The sequence below is a fragment of the Hylobates moloch genome, unplaced genomic scaffold, assembly GCF_009828535.3.
Source record: "Hylobates moloch isolate HMO894 unplaced genomic scaffold, HMol_V3 SCAFFOLD_22, whole genome shotgun sequence".
Lineage (NCBI taxonomy): Eukaryota > Metazoa > Chordata > Mammalia > Primates > Hylobatidae > Hylobates > Hylobates moloch.
The window spans coordinates 39,583,216-39,598,222 of NW_026652297.1; the positions used below are offsets into that span (position 1 = coordinate 39,583,216).

The 15,007-nt window shown below is 38.8% G+C and overlaps 1 long non-coding RNA gene across 1 annotated transcript in view; it reads left to right on the forward strand.

The window, feature by feature from the left end:
* The window catches only part of LOC116461707 (uncharacterized), a 92,562-nt gene that overhangs the window by 31,738 nt on the left and 45,817 nt on the right, over nucleotides 1–15,007 (forward strand). The gene's annotated exons all lie outside the window — the stretch shown is intronic.

A 15,007-nucleotide genomic window follows, 5' to 3' on the forward strand; every position in this document is an offset into this window, starting at 1 on the left:
TTCTGCCATCTACTCCTAAGTAATTTTGTGTAGAAAGCTGTCTAAAATATGAAGCGCACGGATCTCTTGAGATTTTCTGCTTTGATCTTTGCTTTTTTATGCAGCTTCATTTAGCACCAATTTATCAGTGGAAAAGGGGATTTGATGACTTCAGGTTCGTGGATGGCGATGTACCATGCTTCCACACCGGAGGGAGGCAAAACCTCAAAACCTTGGCATTTCTATGCATGATTTTAACAGCTTGAGTTATATAAATGCTTTTTGCTGTAGAAAAAAAAAGCCAGGCATCAACCAAAACACCTTCCACAAAATGACTAGGTAATAAAGATTAAGTATAGAGTAAATCCATTTGACTTTAGGTAAAAGACAACCCCAGATATTTATTATTGCTGTCTTTTTTGTTTTCCTTTTCTTTCTCTTTCAATTAAGATACAACTTTGAGTTATAAGCATTCCAATCATGTCATTATCAAGACACTTTGGAGAGGGGAGGAGGGAGGGTTGGCAAGATTTATGCATATACCGTGCATGCAGATACAATAGGCACAGAGTAGAAAACAAAGGCTCGTGTCAACCAGCCGTTTTCCATCTTACATTTCAAACTGTCATTTTAAACAAGCAAATACAAACATTCCTGAGCAAGGAGAAAAAGCAAAGCAGTGTGTTACTTTTTTTGGGGGGGCGGGGGGGCTCTTTTTTTTTTTTTTTATCTTTCAGTGAGTTTCCTAATAACGCCTTTGACAAGTAACATGCTTTTTCCAGTTGCAATAAAACTCACTAAAGAATAGGCAGCTCTCCTTTCCTTTATCAGCTTCCTTTGTTACTGCTGCCACAGGAGACTTTTTTTTCCAAATAAGTCCTCAAAGAAGAGGGAGATGTTTTATAATGAGTAATTACACCAAGATCATTTCATTAACCCTTTATTTTCCTCAAATCTGATTTAACCTGCTGAAAAAAAAGAACGTAATTGAAAATATAGGAAATCCATAACAATAAACGACAGAGCTGGAAGAGATATGCTTGCATGGTGTGTGATGGAAAAATGCACCTTCAGGGGTACTGCCTGACCTTTTCAAGAAACCAGCAGTCATAAATGTGTCCTAGAAGCAGACTGAGTTTTCAAAGATACCAAAGGAAGAAGAGAACAACATATTACAGTTAAATGCACTTATCCTCCATTTACACTGAGTGTTATGTGCAGTTGGGAAGAGCGTGGGCTCTGTAGTCAGATGGAAAGTCTGGATCTAAATTTCCCATCAGAGAAGATACCTAGCCCATGACATATCTTTCTGAGATAATGGAGATTATGTTGGTTCCTAACTCATGGAAGACTGCAAAGAAGAAATGCAACACTGTATTACATAAAGCTCTTAGTATGAGGTCTGCTATATAGTAGATCCCTGAAAAATGTTAGCTGTTCAAGATAAGGTAGACAACAGCATCTTTATACTCTACATTAAGTGACTGCCCTTGCACTAAAAGAATGTCATCTAATATAGAGCATAAAGATTCCAGAGATATTACTGTTTTCTCTGATGAATTTGGTAAGCTGGTTTTAATTCTAGGTCTGTTTGGAAGTGTTCATGTCCTCAATCACTCTTCAATTTGTTGTAATATCACACAATTACTCTTGGCCTCTGTTGTCTATCTAAAGCAGGAATATTTTATTACTATCGTCTGTACCATAAGTAAAAGAGATGACACCGAGCCCATCTAATTTTAGAATTAAATAACCAAGGAAAGATTAAGCAGTGTAGTATATTGAAAATACCTGTTCATAGTAGTAGTCAAATAAACTCGGATCCAGCATCTCGTTTGTTTAGCAACCTTAATGTTGGTGCTTTCTCTTTGGGTTACAGTTTCTTCATTTATGAAGTGGGGGTAGTAATATCTATACAATAGTGTTAATGAGAGGATGAAGTATAGAATTTTTTAGAATTTTATTTTGAAATAATATTAGACTTACTAGAGAGTTGTAAAAGTAACACAAAGTTTCTTCATCAAGCTTCTCCTGATGTTAACACCTTCCATAACCATACTACAATTATCAAAACCAGGAAACTACCATTGATATCATTGAAATTTAGAGATTGTTAACTAATGTATGTGTATTATACAAATTTCATCAATTTTCTCGTTAATGTCCTCTTTTCTGGTCCAAGATCCAATTCAGAATTTGGTACTGCATTTAGTTTTCAAGTCTGTTTAGTGATTTCCAGTCTGTGGTAGTTTCTCAGTCTTTCTTTGTCATTCATGACCTTAACACTTTTGACTTGTATAGTACTAACAATTTATTTTTTAGACTCTCCTTCCATTTGGACTTGGCTGATTTATTCTTATAATTAGATTGAGATTACACATTTTTTTCAAGAATGCAGCCCAGTGTGTAGCATTGTGATGATTGTGTGATGAGCCCTCCTCAGTACAGCAAAACAGCGAGAACATGATGTTATGGCTTGTTATTAGTGATATTAATTTTGATCACTTGATGAAGATGGGCCTGCCAGATTTTATCACTGTAAGGTGACCATTTTTTCTTTGTAATGAATGTCTTCTGGTGAGATATTTTGTGACCATACAAGTGTCCCTTTTCTCATACTTCGGTCCACTAATTGTATTATCTATCCATGATTCCTACCTGCAACCCTTATGTGCTGACTACCTAATGGTGACTTATTTTTCACTATTCCTGCATATTAACTGGAATTTTACTGTAAGGAAGAACTATCTCTTCTTCCCTATCTATTTATTTAATTATTTACTTACATCAGTATGGACTCATGTACATCTATTTTATTATATGGGTTATAATCTCTTTCCATCAGTGTATATTCTTTGCTTGAATCTTCCTAGATTTGACCATTGAGAGTTATGTCAAATTAGACTCTGAGTTGTTTGAATGTACTCCCATCATTTTTTGAGTATTTGCTTGCTTTCTGTAACCACAAAAATTCCAGGCTCAACTTGTACTTTTTCTGCTCAACTTTGGAATCAGGTGTTTCTCCAAGGAGTCCTAGTGTCTTTATTGGGAAATTGCATTTAGAAATCAAGATCCATATGCTAGGTGAGCTGATGCCTACTAAGATATTATTGCTTCTAGGTGTTTGCAATAAAGACTTTTAGGAAATATGTGTATAATACAAACACACACATATGCACATGCACATATACACATGGCTATATATATATATATATATATATACACACACACATATGGTTATATGATTTCTCTAGCAATGAATTAATTTCATTCATTCATTTTTGGATATGTTCTACAGATCAGAGCTGTAACAAAAGTTGTACTCAGCAAAGTATGACTCCTGCCAATCCTTTTATCCCATTTTCATTTACTCATTCTTTTTACCTTAATATCATCTTCCCCACCTAGGTAACTTATCTCATTAGTCTCTGGTTTATTCTTATATTTATTTTTGCATATGTTATTAGGTACATATATATTTTCTTATATTCCTCTCTCTTAAATAAAAGTAGCATACTATAGATATTTATATGTGTTTTGATTTTTTTTCACTTAACAATACATCCAAGAAATTCATCCATCTGACTTAATATCTTCTTATTCTTTTTTTATTGCTGCATAGTTCTCTATTGTGTGGCTACAACTTAGTTTATTCAAATGCTCTCCTATTTATGGCATTTGGGTTGTTTCTAATATATTGCATTTACAAAGAATGCTGCAGTGAATAACCTTGTGCTTATGTACTTTTGTATTGGTATAAGTATCATAACATTTTTAAAGTGTTGGGTATATAGCAAAAGTAGTCACTAACCCTTCCAAATTTGTAGAGGGTCTAGGCTCATATCCAGAAGTGTTTGAGGTATCAATGTTAGGAGGAGGTTATTATTGGCTGTACATGTTTGGTATATAAAGAGGAAGAAAAAGAATTTTCTCTGACTGATAAAGCTTGAAAATCAGGAGATGGTTGAAAGCACCAAGTGTATTTGGAAGAAAGTTGTGGACTAAACTTGACCTGAAATAAGGGATCTGCAAAGTCAGCTAATCAAGAGGTTTTGGGAGAGGAAAATCAGAGTCAGAAGACAGGGCCTGAGGCCACCAGGAGCAGGATTGTTTTCAATGCATGGAGAACAAACTAGTATTAAAGATGTAACCAGGGAAGCAAATGACTCTCCTTGCAGAAAGCTTGGCAAGTGTGGCTACTTTTTAAAAATACATAAATTTCTTCAAACTGTTATTAATGAAAATGTAGTAGACAGAGGCTATAGGAAGTAAATGACAGTTTGTTCTCAGTCTGACATTTCCTGTAAATGCATGTAGGGTTTCCTGACCCCCATCCCTCTGTTTGCGAATTCTTTCCTAAGAGCATTTTCTAACTTTCATAACTTCAAATCAACACACATTAAAAGGAACAATTTCTGATTGTGTGACTGTTCCCTTTAATTTTATCCTGGTTTGCCTGAAGTCAAAAAGTTATTAAGAGTCTATTAATGTAGCAAAAGAAAACAGAAAATCATTGAAATTATCTTTATGGTATTGTCTTGGTTCATTTTGTGTTTCTGTAGAAGAATACCACAGACATTGTTCTTTCATAATCAGCATTAATCTCTGCATGAGGGTGGATCCCTCAGGACCTAAACAACCATTAGGCCCCACCTCCCAACACTGTTGCATTGGGGATTAAGTTTCCAGTACCTGAACTCTGGAGGACACATTTAAACCACAGCAGGTATCTAAACATTCCATTCACAAGATGAAAGAGATGTTGTGGTACCAATAAATACCTCCATCCTCCTTTTCCAAATTCCACAATCATTGAGAGAAAGATGGAGACACCAGAGAGATGGAGAACAAAATAGTAGCTTCATTACTACAAAACAGTGCAAATCTGGAGAATGTGATGTAATACCTGTGATATACTGATCTTGTTAATGCCTCATCCCCATGACAGGAAAAACAGGAAACTCGAAGTTCCCTTGCGAGGAACTATCAGAAAATAGAAGTTTCTTGTTGACAAGATCAGGCCAAAAGCGGAGAGCAGGAAGAGCAGAACTAAGCACACTCAAGTACTTCTTCCAAATTCATCAATTAAGAAAGTTCCATCTCTTCCCATTGGGTAGGGATGATTATAGATAGGAGGAGAGGATAGAGCTCCTCTGCACACATAAATTGACAGAAGGGAAATAATTGTTTTCTTTTTCTTTCTTTTTTTTCCTTTTGGTAGAGATAGGGTCTTGCTTTCTTGCTTTCTCACCCAGGCTGGAGTGTAGGGGCACAATCATAGCTCCCTGCAGCAAACTCCTGGCCTCAAGTGATGCTCCCACCTCAGCCTCCCAAAGCACTGGGATGACAGGCATGAGCCACTGTGCCCAGCCAGGATATAGTTGACTTTTTTTTTTTTTTTGAGATGGAGTTTTGCTTCTGTTCCCATGCTGGAGTGCAGTGGCGGAATCTTGGCTCACCACAACCTCTGCCTCCTGGGTTCAAGGGATTCTCCTGCTTCAGCCTCCTGAGTAACTGGGATTACAGTTATGTGCCACCAAGCTCAGCTAATTTTGTATTTTTAGTAGAAATGGGGTTTCTCCATGTTGGTCAGGCTGGTCTTGAACTCCGACCTCAGGTGATCTTCCAGCCTCGGCCTCCTAAAGTGCTGGGATTACAGGCATGAGCCAACACCCATCCTCACCATAAATAAAATAACTCCCAACCTACACACTTCCAAAGATGAGATTGGAGAGCTACTTTAATACTCTGGGTGCACTCATTTCCAAAGGCGTACTTTCACCTTCTGATGTGGCCCTCTGTTAGGGCCCTCAGGTTTATTGTATATATTTTGGTGGATCAGGACATGCTAAGTCCTGACCTCAGAGGCATGCTTGGTGGCAAAATTCTTAGCAAGGGTGCTGTTTAATAAAAATTAAGCACTCCAGACTCCTACCGCTTCTGTCTCTTGTTTGTTTGTTTTTTTTAATCTGATGCTGCTTTTACATCTTGAATTAATTATTCTTCCAAAGCTGTTTGACTTGTTTGTCTCATGCAGGGAGAGACAGGTAGGAGAGTTAATTAAATATCTTCTTGTCAGACAGCTGATGAAATCTTCAGTGCCACTGGTCTCGGAGTGTGTTATGTCTATGTGTGTTTGCGTGTGGGTGTTCTTAACTTATTTTTCTGTGAAGAGGTTGAAAGTCAGTAATAGTTTCCTTATTTATTTTAATGGCTGGGTGGACTTTGCTTTGAAAAATATCAGACTACAGCAGCACAGAAGCTAAGTGGCAGTAAGGGTCTAACTGGGTGATTTATTGGACAGTGCTCATAAGCAACCAGGGCCATGTCATAGTCAAAACCTCTTTCCTGGGCTTTGCACTGCACGGTATATACCTCAAGATCTATTTCACTGCATCCTTCGTGCTGATAGGGATGGACACAGCCCATTGTCTATAAGGATATAGGAGGTTGTTGGAGAGAATTGTCTTGCTGCAAGAAGAACAAGACTATTATCAGAGCAAATATCTGGGTTAGGAACGGGAGTGAGCGATTGGGATGCTGGCCGGGCTTAAATATCATCTGGGAGAAGAGAGTACCATTTTTGGTAACAAAGAATAATTTCCAGGCCTTTTGAATCTACAGTCACAGCTATTTTTTTTATTTTAGATAGTCAGTTTGTTTATATATTCAAAAATAGTGTGTATCTTGTCGTTGAGGAGACAATAATTGAGAAGAAGAAACATCGGATTTAAGATTCTTTGAGATTATCCCTACTGTTATTTAAGCAACAATCTCCTGTCCAAGGGAAGTAAAGCATGGTTTATTATAGGTAGCCAAGTATTTGATTATATGATGTATATAAGCTATGTGCATATGCTCCTTTTACAGAAGAATGTAATTTCTTTTCCTTTTTTTTTTTTTTTTTGAAAGAGAGTCTCACTCTGTCACCCAGGCTGGAGTACAGTGGCTGGATCTTGGCTCACGGCAACCTCTGCCTCCCAGGTTCAAGCAGTTCTCCTTCCTCAACCTCCTAGATAGTTGGGATTACAGGTGCTCACCACCATGACCAGATAATTTTTTTTTTTTTTTTGTATTTTAGTAGAGATTTCACCATGTTGCCCAAATTACTTTGAACTCCTGAACTCAGGTAATCTGCCTGCCTTGGCCTCCCAAAGTGCTGGGATTACAGGTGTGAGCCACCGCGCCCTGCCAACGGGTCATTTTGTTGTTGTTATTGTGTTTGTTTTGTTGAGACAGAGGCTTACTCTGTCCCCCAAGCTGGGGTGCAGTGGTGTGATCTCCGCTCACTGCAACCTCTGCCTCTGGGTTCAAGTGATTCTCCTGCCTCAGCCTCCTGAGTAGCTGGGATTACAGGTGCACACCATCACACCTGGCTAATTTTTGTATTTTTAGTAGAGATGGGGTTTCACCATGTTGGCCAGGCTGGTCTTGAACTCCTGACCTCACGTGATCCACCCGCCTTGGCCTTCCAAAGTGCTGGAATTTCAGGCATGAGCCACCGTGCCAGGTAATATAATTCCTTAAAATAAGTTATTTATTTACTGCTTCCAAATCTTTAAGAAAAACTGCCTTGAATTTTTTAGTTTGAATGATGGGAAATATTTTTGCCACATCGTGAAAGAAATAATAAAATCCTCTGGAGGGCCTTGGCTGCCTCACCTGGTCTCTGTTCCATCATTCTTGGATGGTAGCTTGGATTCATTTTCTACATGTCTTGAAAAATATTTGCCTATGCTTTAGCCTGAGTGGAATAGTCCCCCCAAATCACCGTCAAACCCAGATCCTTTGTCAATTAAAGGATCACCTCGATCACAATGCTTTCCTTATTCATTGTAGGTAGAAGTCATCTTTCCCTGACCTCTTCTAACCTGTGGCTCACCTTCACTTATAATACTTCTTGCACATTGTCTTTCATACCTATTTTGGTGCATTCCAATTTTCTTTACTACATATCTTTCTTAAGAGTGGGGTCTATATCTTAAGTGCACTGTCACATAAATGTGAACATTCAACATAGTCTTGTTTTCCTGGAATGCATTTCTAATTGAAGGTAGGGGTAGAGAAAATAAAAAATAAAGAAGCAAATAAAATAATAAGGTAAACATATTAACACTGTAAACGTTCTTAAAAGATACAAAACAGTCATGTTGTAGAGAGTGACCAGGCAGTGGAGGTGGGGTGGATTGTTATGCATGAGGAGGTAGATAGTAGAGGAGTTGAATAATCAGAAGGGGCTTCTGGGATGTTCAAGCTGAGGCCTGAAGGAAAAGAAAGAACTGAAGATGCAAATGTATCTTATTAGAGTGTTTTATGGACAAGCAACAGAGAGCAAGCCTCTTTCTTAGATAATTATGAACTTGGAAGGCACAGCAAAGAAAAAATGGCTAGTATGTGGGTATGTGCTCTTGGAAACATTAAGGGATGGATAGAAGTTGGGGAAACCATTAGCTAGTGCTAGTGGGCTGTGAGAAGGAGCATCTTAAGCAGACGGGTAATACAGACTAAGTTTCATTGATAAAGATCCTTCTGAACGTTGTGTAGAACAGGATTATAAGTGTGCCAGAATGACAAGAGGAAGACCAGTTATAAGGAGGATGTGTTAGTCCAGGTGAGAGTGAATGAGTCTTGAACCAAGGCGGATTATATCATTTCACCCTGGGGTTGTTGAGTACTAAATATGTAGACAATTAAATGAAACAAAGAGGAAGTCTTCCTGGAATGAACACGTGTCTTTATTTTGGCAACCTTTATTTATAAATCAGGAAAATGTGGGGCAACATGAATTCTAATCCTTACCTAACCCAAATTCTAAACCTTCCACAAGCTAAAGGGAATAGCGGGGAAATTATACAGAGAAAGGGCTTTATTCTCCTTTGGAAATTTGGATATAGGTTTGATAAAGTTTTACTTTCAAAAGACAAACCAAAGACTCTAGACTTTCTTCAGAGCAATAAATATAAACTCTGCGTCTCAACTAGTGTTCCGGCAAATAAGAGGCTCACATCCTTCATTTAGATGAAGCAGAACTGAACTGACATATGGGATTCTAAGTGGGCTCAGTGTTAAGTAAGTTAGGCCAAAATGTATAGGAATCAAGAAAATCTTTGTTTTACTATCCTATAATGTCCTTAATTATATCAGTTGTAGACTCTTAAAACACCCATCTCATCTCAGTACTTCTGTAAAATTGATTCTACTCTGATACCTTGAAATTTTGTGCCACCTTGAAAAATTATTTTCCTGTTTACCTATGAATTTTACCTTCAAAAATGGGATGATATCATCAGGAAAGCACAGACTGGCTCTTATGATATCATTATACACTCAGTGCCAACAAAGTCATTCATATAGCTAGAGTTCAATAAGTATTTGGGGGGCTACTAATGACAAAATTTTTCACCATACCTAAAATGACTATTCTGTGCCTTGACATAGGGACAGATTACCTGATGAATACATCCTTACTAGGTAACCTCTAGTCACACCCCAGGTGGGTAGTTCTTTCTATAGGATTGTAGAAAATGCTTCCTGCTCCTGATTCTGGATCCTTGCTGTTGATCTTATTTACACTGAGCTTTCCTGACAACCCCTGCTCTGTCCAAGGGCAGTGACAGGTTGATATGCTAATAGCTGGTTTCTTCTTGTGCCTGCACTGCTCTTCATTGTGAAGAAGAAAGATGCCATGTCAGTAAAATACATTTTTATATCTTTTGCATTAACCAGTGAGAATAAGATGAGCCAAGCCACTTAACTGCCTCGAAGCTGTGCTGTTCAGTGACCCTGACCGCTCCTTTAGCCTGGGCTGAATGTGAACAGTGACCACAAGGTGAAAACTTTCATTGGCTCCTCCTAAATGCCTAACACTTCAATTCCCCTAGGATCTTGAATGTTTTGCTTTGCAAATAGAAATGTCAAAAGGTCCATCTATAAATTTATATTTAGTGACCCAGTGAAAAATTCTGGCTAAGGATTTATTTACTTAGGGAATGGTTCTAAGCTGTGAATCAGCTGGAGGGGTGTGGATACCTGTGTGAAAGATGGCACTGGTTTCCTAAAAGGCCCTGCCCTCTGTCTTCTGTCTCACCTTGCTACACATGCTGGGCAGTACCAAGAGCTGCAGGGTAAGCAGCCCGGTGTACTCTGCTTTGGGACAGCATGATGAGAATCAGCCCAGAGATGGAGATTTTAAAAGATGTTTTATTAATGTGTCCCTTGACAGTTCATTTGCTAAGGGTTTACAAATGCTTTTATCAATTATTAACGGTCTTTATACCTAGCTTTAAAAAAATCCTTAAAGTTGGGAAGGATATGGGCGTTGAATAATTCACACTCACTGCTACTTCTACTAAACAAATGTCTTTTAACAGATAAAGCCAGAATAATCTGGATTAAATTTGTTTATCTCTGGGTTTGTTTCCTTTTCATTCCTCAGTGAATGAAGATTGCACCTGGAAAAACAGGACACATCATCTGGTTGTTAAAATTGGAACCTAGGAGCCAGGACGTTCATGGTTTCAAGCTAATGTTTCTCCTGACCTTGGATAACAGTTGGAAAGTCATTTAATAGGTCTCTCTTCTTGACATTTTCAGATTTCTCAGGCTCTATTCTGCTACTCATATCTAAATGAATTATTGAAGATTAATTTAACCAGCCACCCATAAGTTTGCACTTTTCTCATTCTCCATATATCACTTCTGGCCTGGCTTTTTTCTTGTAAAGATGAAAACTATGACTGTCTCTGCATCCTGACTCTCAGTAGATGCGTTTTCTGATTCCTCAATACTTCACACTTAGATTTTGTTGCTTTTAACCAAATGCAGTTTGAAATCAAAGAGCATTTTGCATTCCCTGTATGTGCATGTGCACATGTGTATAAATGTGTGGACGTTTCAAGGTCAAGAAGCACAGTGAATTTTCAGACAGGCCAACTTCAAAATAGAAAGCAGTTAGAGTAGCAAAGCATTTAGAATGTGCAGCACACAGTGAATGAAGGTGAAGCCTGTTGGTCAGAGTCCTTTTCTCTGACTTTTATGACATGGTTCTCAGATAATTAACCTGGCTATAGAGATTGGTCTACACAAGTACAGCTAGAAGGTCCAATACAATGAGTTTGTTCCTGGAGATTCAATTCTGATGAGAAAACATATCAATCTAAGACAGAAGGCAAGAATTTACTAAATAAAGCATAATGGTAAATTTTATGTGATAACTTTACTGGAGCCAACGTGTACTCAGATTAAATATTTCTGTGTGTGTCTGCTAGGGTGTTTCTGGATTAGATTAATATTTGAATCAGTGATCTCCATAAGTAGATTGCCTTCCCCAATGTGAATGGCCATTATTTAATTCACTGAGGCCCCAAATAGAACAAAAGGCAAAGGAAGAAGGAATTACCCTCTTTTGTTTCTTGCCTGCCTGTTTTAGATTAGACATTGGTCTTCTTCTGCCCTTGAATTAAGATTTACACCATCAGCACCCTAGATTTCTAGGCCTTTGGACTCAAAGTGGAATTACGCCACTGGCTTTTCTGGATCTCTAGCTTCCAGATGACATCATGGGATCTTCAGCCTCCAAAATCATACAAGCGTTTTCCTAAAAGAGTTTTCTAAAAGAAAACTCTCTCTCTCTCTCTCTATATATATATATACACACACACACACATATATAATATATGTATACATATACACATATTATATATGTATACATATATAATATGTATATACATATATATTAGGTATATATATCCTATTGATTCTATTTCTCAGAAGAACTCTGACTACAAAGGAGTTGTTGCATTTTAGCTATTGGATATTGTGATATAATAGGACTCCAACCTGTAGTTAGGAATACAAAGAATGATGACTCAACACAGTGGGGTAGGGAAATAGAAGGGATTGGTGTAGTATCTGGTGGATACTATGGACTTGGATGGAATTTCTTCCAATGTCCTGAAGGAATCTCTCAAGAAGACAGTTTCAGATATGTATACTTCAGTACCACACCCAAGGCAAGACAGAAGCAGACCTATGGGTTAACTCATAGATCCAGCACAACGGACCTGTGACATTGGATATGAAATTCTTACACTCAGTACCCACTTCTTTCTGTCTCAGCAGCAAAATTGTGCTCTTCTCTGATTCACCAGATCAAATTCCTCCTCATCTGGTGCCTGGCCTAAAACTGAAGTTGATCTATTTGTGTTGAGTCTTGAATTGCCAGTTGTATCTCCCAGAGATTTCATCCCTGCCTTCATTTCTCTGCTACCATGCTAACTTTCTGATAACTCCCTCTCTTCAGAACTTCTTGAGAAACATTTCCCAACATGCTGTGTGGCTCAAAGACCTGTACAGTCAACACCGACTACTCTTTATTGTAAACTCCAACCTCACAGTGTGGGAATAATCAGTAATAAAACAAATGCTAAGGCTCATAAGACATTGATGTTGAGCCTGCTGATGCCAGTTCTGTTCCTGTAGGGTTTATTCTGAGAGACCAAGTCTTTGTTAGCCTAGGTCTCAACAGGAAACTGATCAAACATTCAAATTAGGACATGTTGATAATGATTCATTCTCAAAGCATTACCTCCATAGATGTCGGGGTAGGGAATCACAAGAAAGAGTTTGGTCATCCAGAATTTATTCCTCATAAGCTGAAAAGTATGAGGTCAAAAAGGAGTGCATAAAACCAAAGAGGAAAAGAGTGCTGTAGTGTGTTGCTCACCTTGAGAAGACTAGTACTTCTGTGGAAGAACACAGCCACCCTGGGGTAGTCACAGGAAGGGAGTTAGAGAACATAGAGAAAGAAGTACCCTGACCTCAATTCTCTTTTTCCTTTGATCTCTAACTGGGATCCCTATTGGATGAACGTAACTGAAAGCTAGAGGATGTGGAAACCCAGTCATGTAGTCCCCATGGGCTAGCATCCAACCTTACCACTCTCATCACACCAACTGATGTAACTTCGGTCTGTGTTGCTGCCCAAATCTCATGTTGAATTGTAGTCTTCAATGTTGGAGGAAGGGCCTGGTGGGAGGTGACTGGATAATGAGGGTGGATTTCCCCCTTGCTGTTCTCATGATAGTGAATGAGTTTTCATGAGATCTGATTGCTTAAAAGTGTGTAGCAGCTCCCCCTTTGCTGTCTTTCTTCTGCACCAACCGTGTTAAGACGTGACTGCTTCCCCTTCACCTTCCACCATAATTGTAAGTTTCCTGAGACCTCCCCAGCCATGCTTCCTATACATCCTGTGGAACTGTGAGCCAAATAAATCTCTCTTCTTCATAAATTACTCAGTCTCAGGTATTTCTTCGTAGCAATGTGAGAATAAACTGATACCAAAAATTGATACCAGAAGTGGAGTGTTGCTAGAAAGATACCTGAAAATTTGGAAGCAACTTTGGAACTGTGTAACAGACTTGCACAGAGTCTATATCCCATTTCTTTTGGCCAAATTCTCCCTTTTGGAATGGGAGTATTTACCCAATGCCTGTACCCCCATTGTATCTTGGAAGTAACTAACTTGTTTTTGATTTTGGTTCATAGGTGGAAGGGACTTGCCTTGTCTCAGATGAGACTTTGGACTGTGGACTTTTGAGTAAATGCTGGAAAGAGTTAAGACTTTGGGGCTTGGCGTGGTTGCTCACACCTATAATCCCAGCACTTTGGGAGGCCGAGGCAGGTGGATCACCTGAGGTCAGGAGTTTAAGACCAGCCTGATCAACATGGAGAAACCCCATCTCTACTAAAAAAAAATACAAAATTAGCTGGGCCTAGTGGTGCATGCCTGTAATCCCAGCTACTAGGGAGGCTGAGGCAGGAGAATTGCTTGAACCTGGGAGGTGGAGGTTGCAGTGAGCAGAGATCGTGCCATTGCTCACCAGTCTGGGCAACAAGTGTGAAACTCCATCTCAAAAAACAAAACAAAACAAAACAAAAGAACTTGGGAGACTGTTGAGAAGGGATGATTGTATTTTGTAATGTGAGAAGGACATGAGATTTGGGATGTGCCAGGGGCAGAATGATGTGGTTTGGATTTGTGTCCCTACCCAAATCTCATGTTGAATTGTAATCCCCAATGTTGAAGGAGGGGTCTTGTTGGAGGTGATGAGATCATGGAGTGAACTACCCTCTTGCTGTCCTCATGATTGTGAGTGAGCTCTCATGAGATCTTGTTGTTTAAAAGTGTGTAGCACCTGCTTCTTTGCTCTCTTCCTTCTGCTCTGGCCATGTAAGACATATCTGCTTCCCCTTTGCCTTCCATCATGATTGTAAATTTCCGAGGCCTCCTCACCGTGCTTCCTGTACATCCTGTGAAACTGTGAGCCAGTTAAACCTCTCCTCTTTATAGATTACTCAGTCTCAGGTATTTCTTTATATCATTATGAATACAGACTAATACACCAGCCCAACAAGATTGTTGCAGTGTGGAGAGTTGATCTGGAGGGCAAAAGAAAGGAAGTCAACAAGGGTCCAAATCTATAGTTGGGACTGATAACTTAATCCTTCATGGATAGAGCTAGAAAACTTAGAGGCAGGGAAGAAAGCAGAAGCTGATATTAGTGACCCTTTACTCTGCAAAAAATCATAACATGTGCAGTCAACAGAGTTGCTCAAAACTATAATCAGTATCTTTGATGCTCTGAATCAGGGGTCACCAAACTATAACCCATGGGCAAAAGCCAGCCCAGGCTTATTTTTCTAAATAAAGCTTTACTGGAAAACAGTCACATCTCTTTGTTTACCTTTTGGCTTGTGGCTGTTTTCATAATGCACTACCAGATGACTACAGAGACTGTATGACCAACAAAGCTGAACATACATGATCTCTTGACTATTACAGAAAAATTTGCTGACCCACGCTCTTCAATGATGCACAAAAGTAAATCATGTAAAGTTTCTCAAATTGTATCCAGGGATAGTGGTGCTATGAAAGGGGTGGGTGGTACTTCTGTGACTCATAGACAGTATTTGTTTTATTTTCAATTAAATACATTACAGTGCCAGTCTATACATGTTTGATTCCACA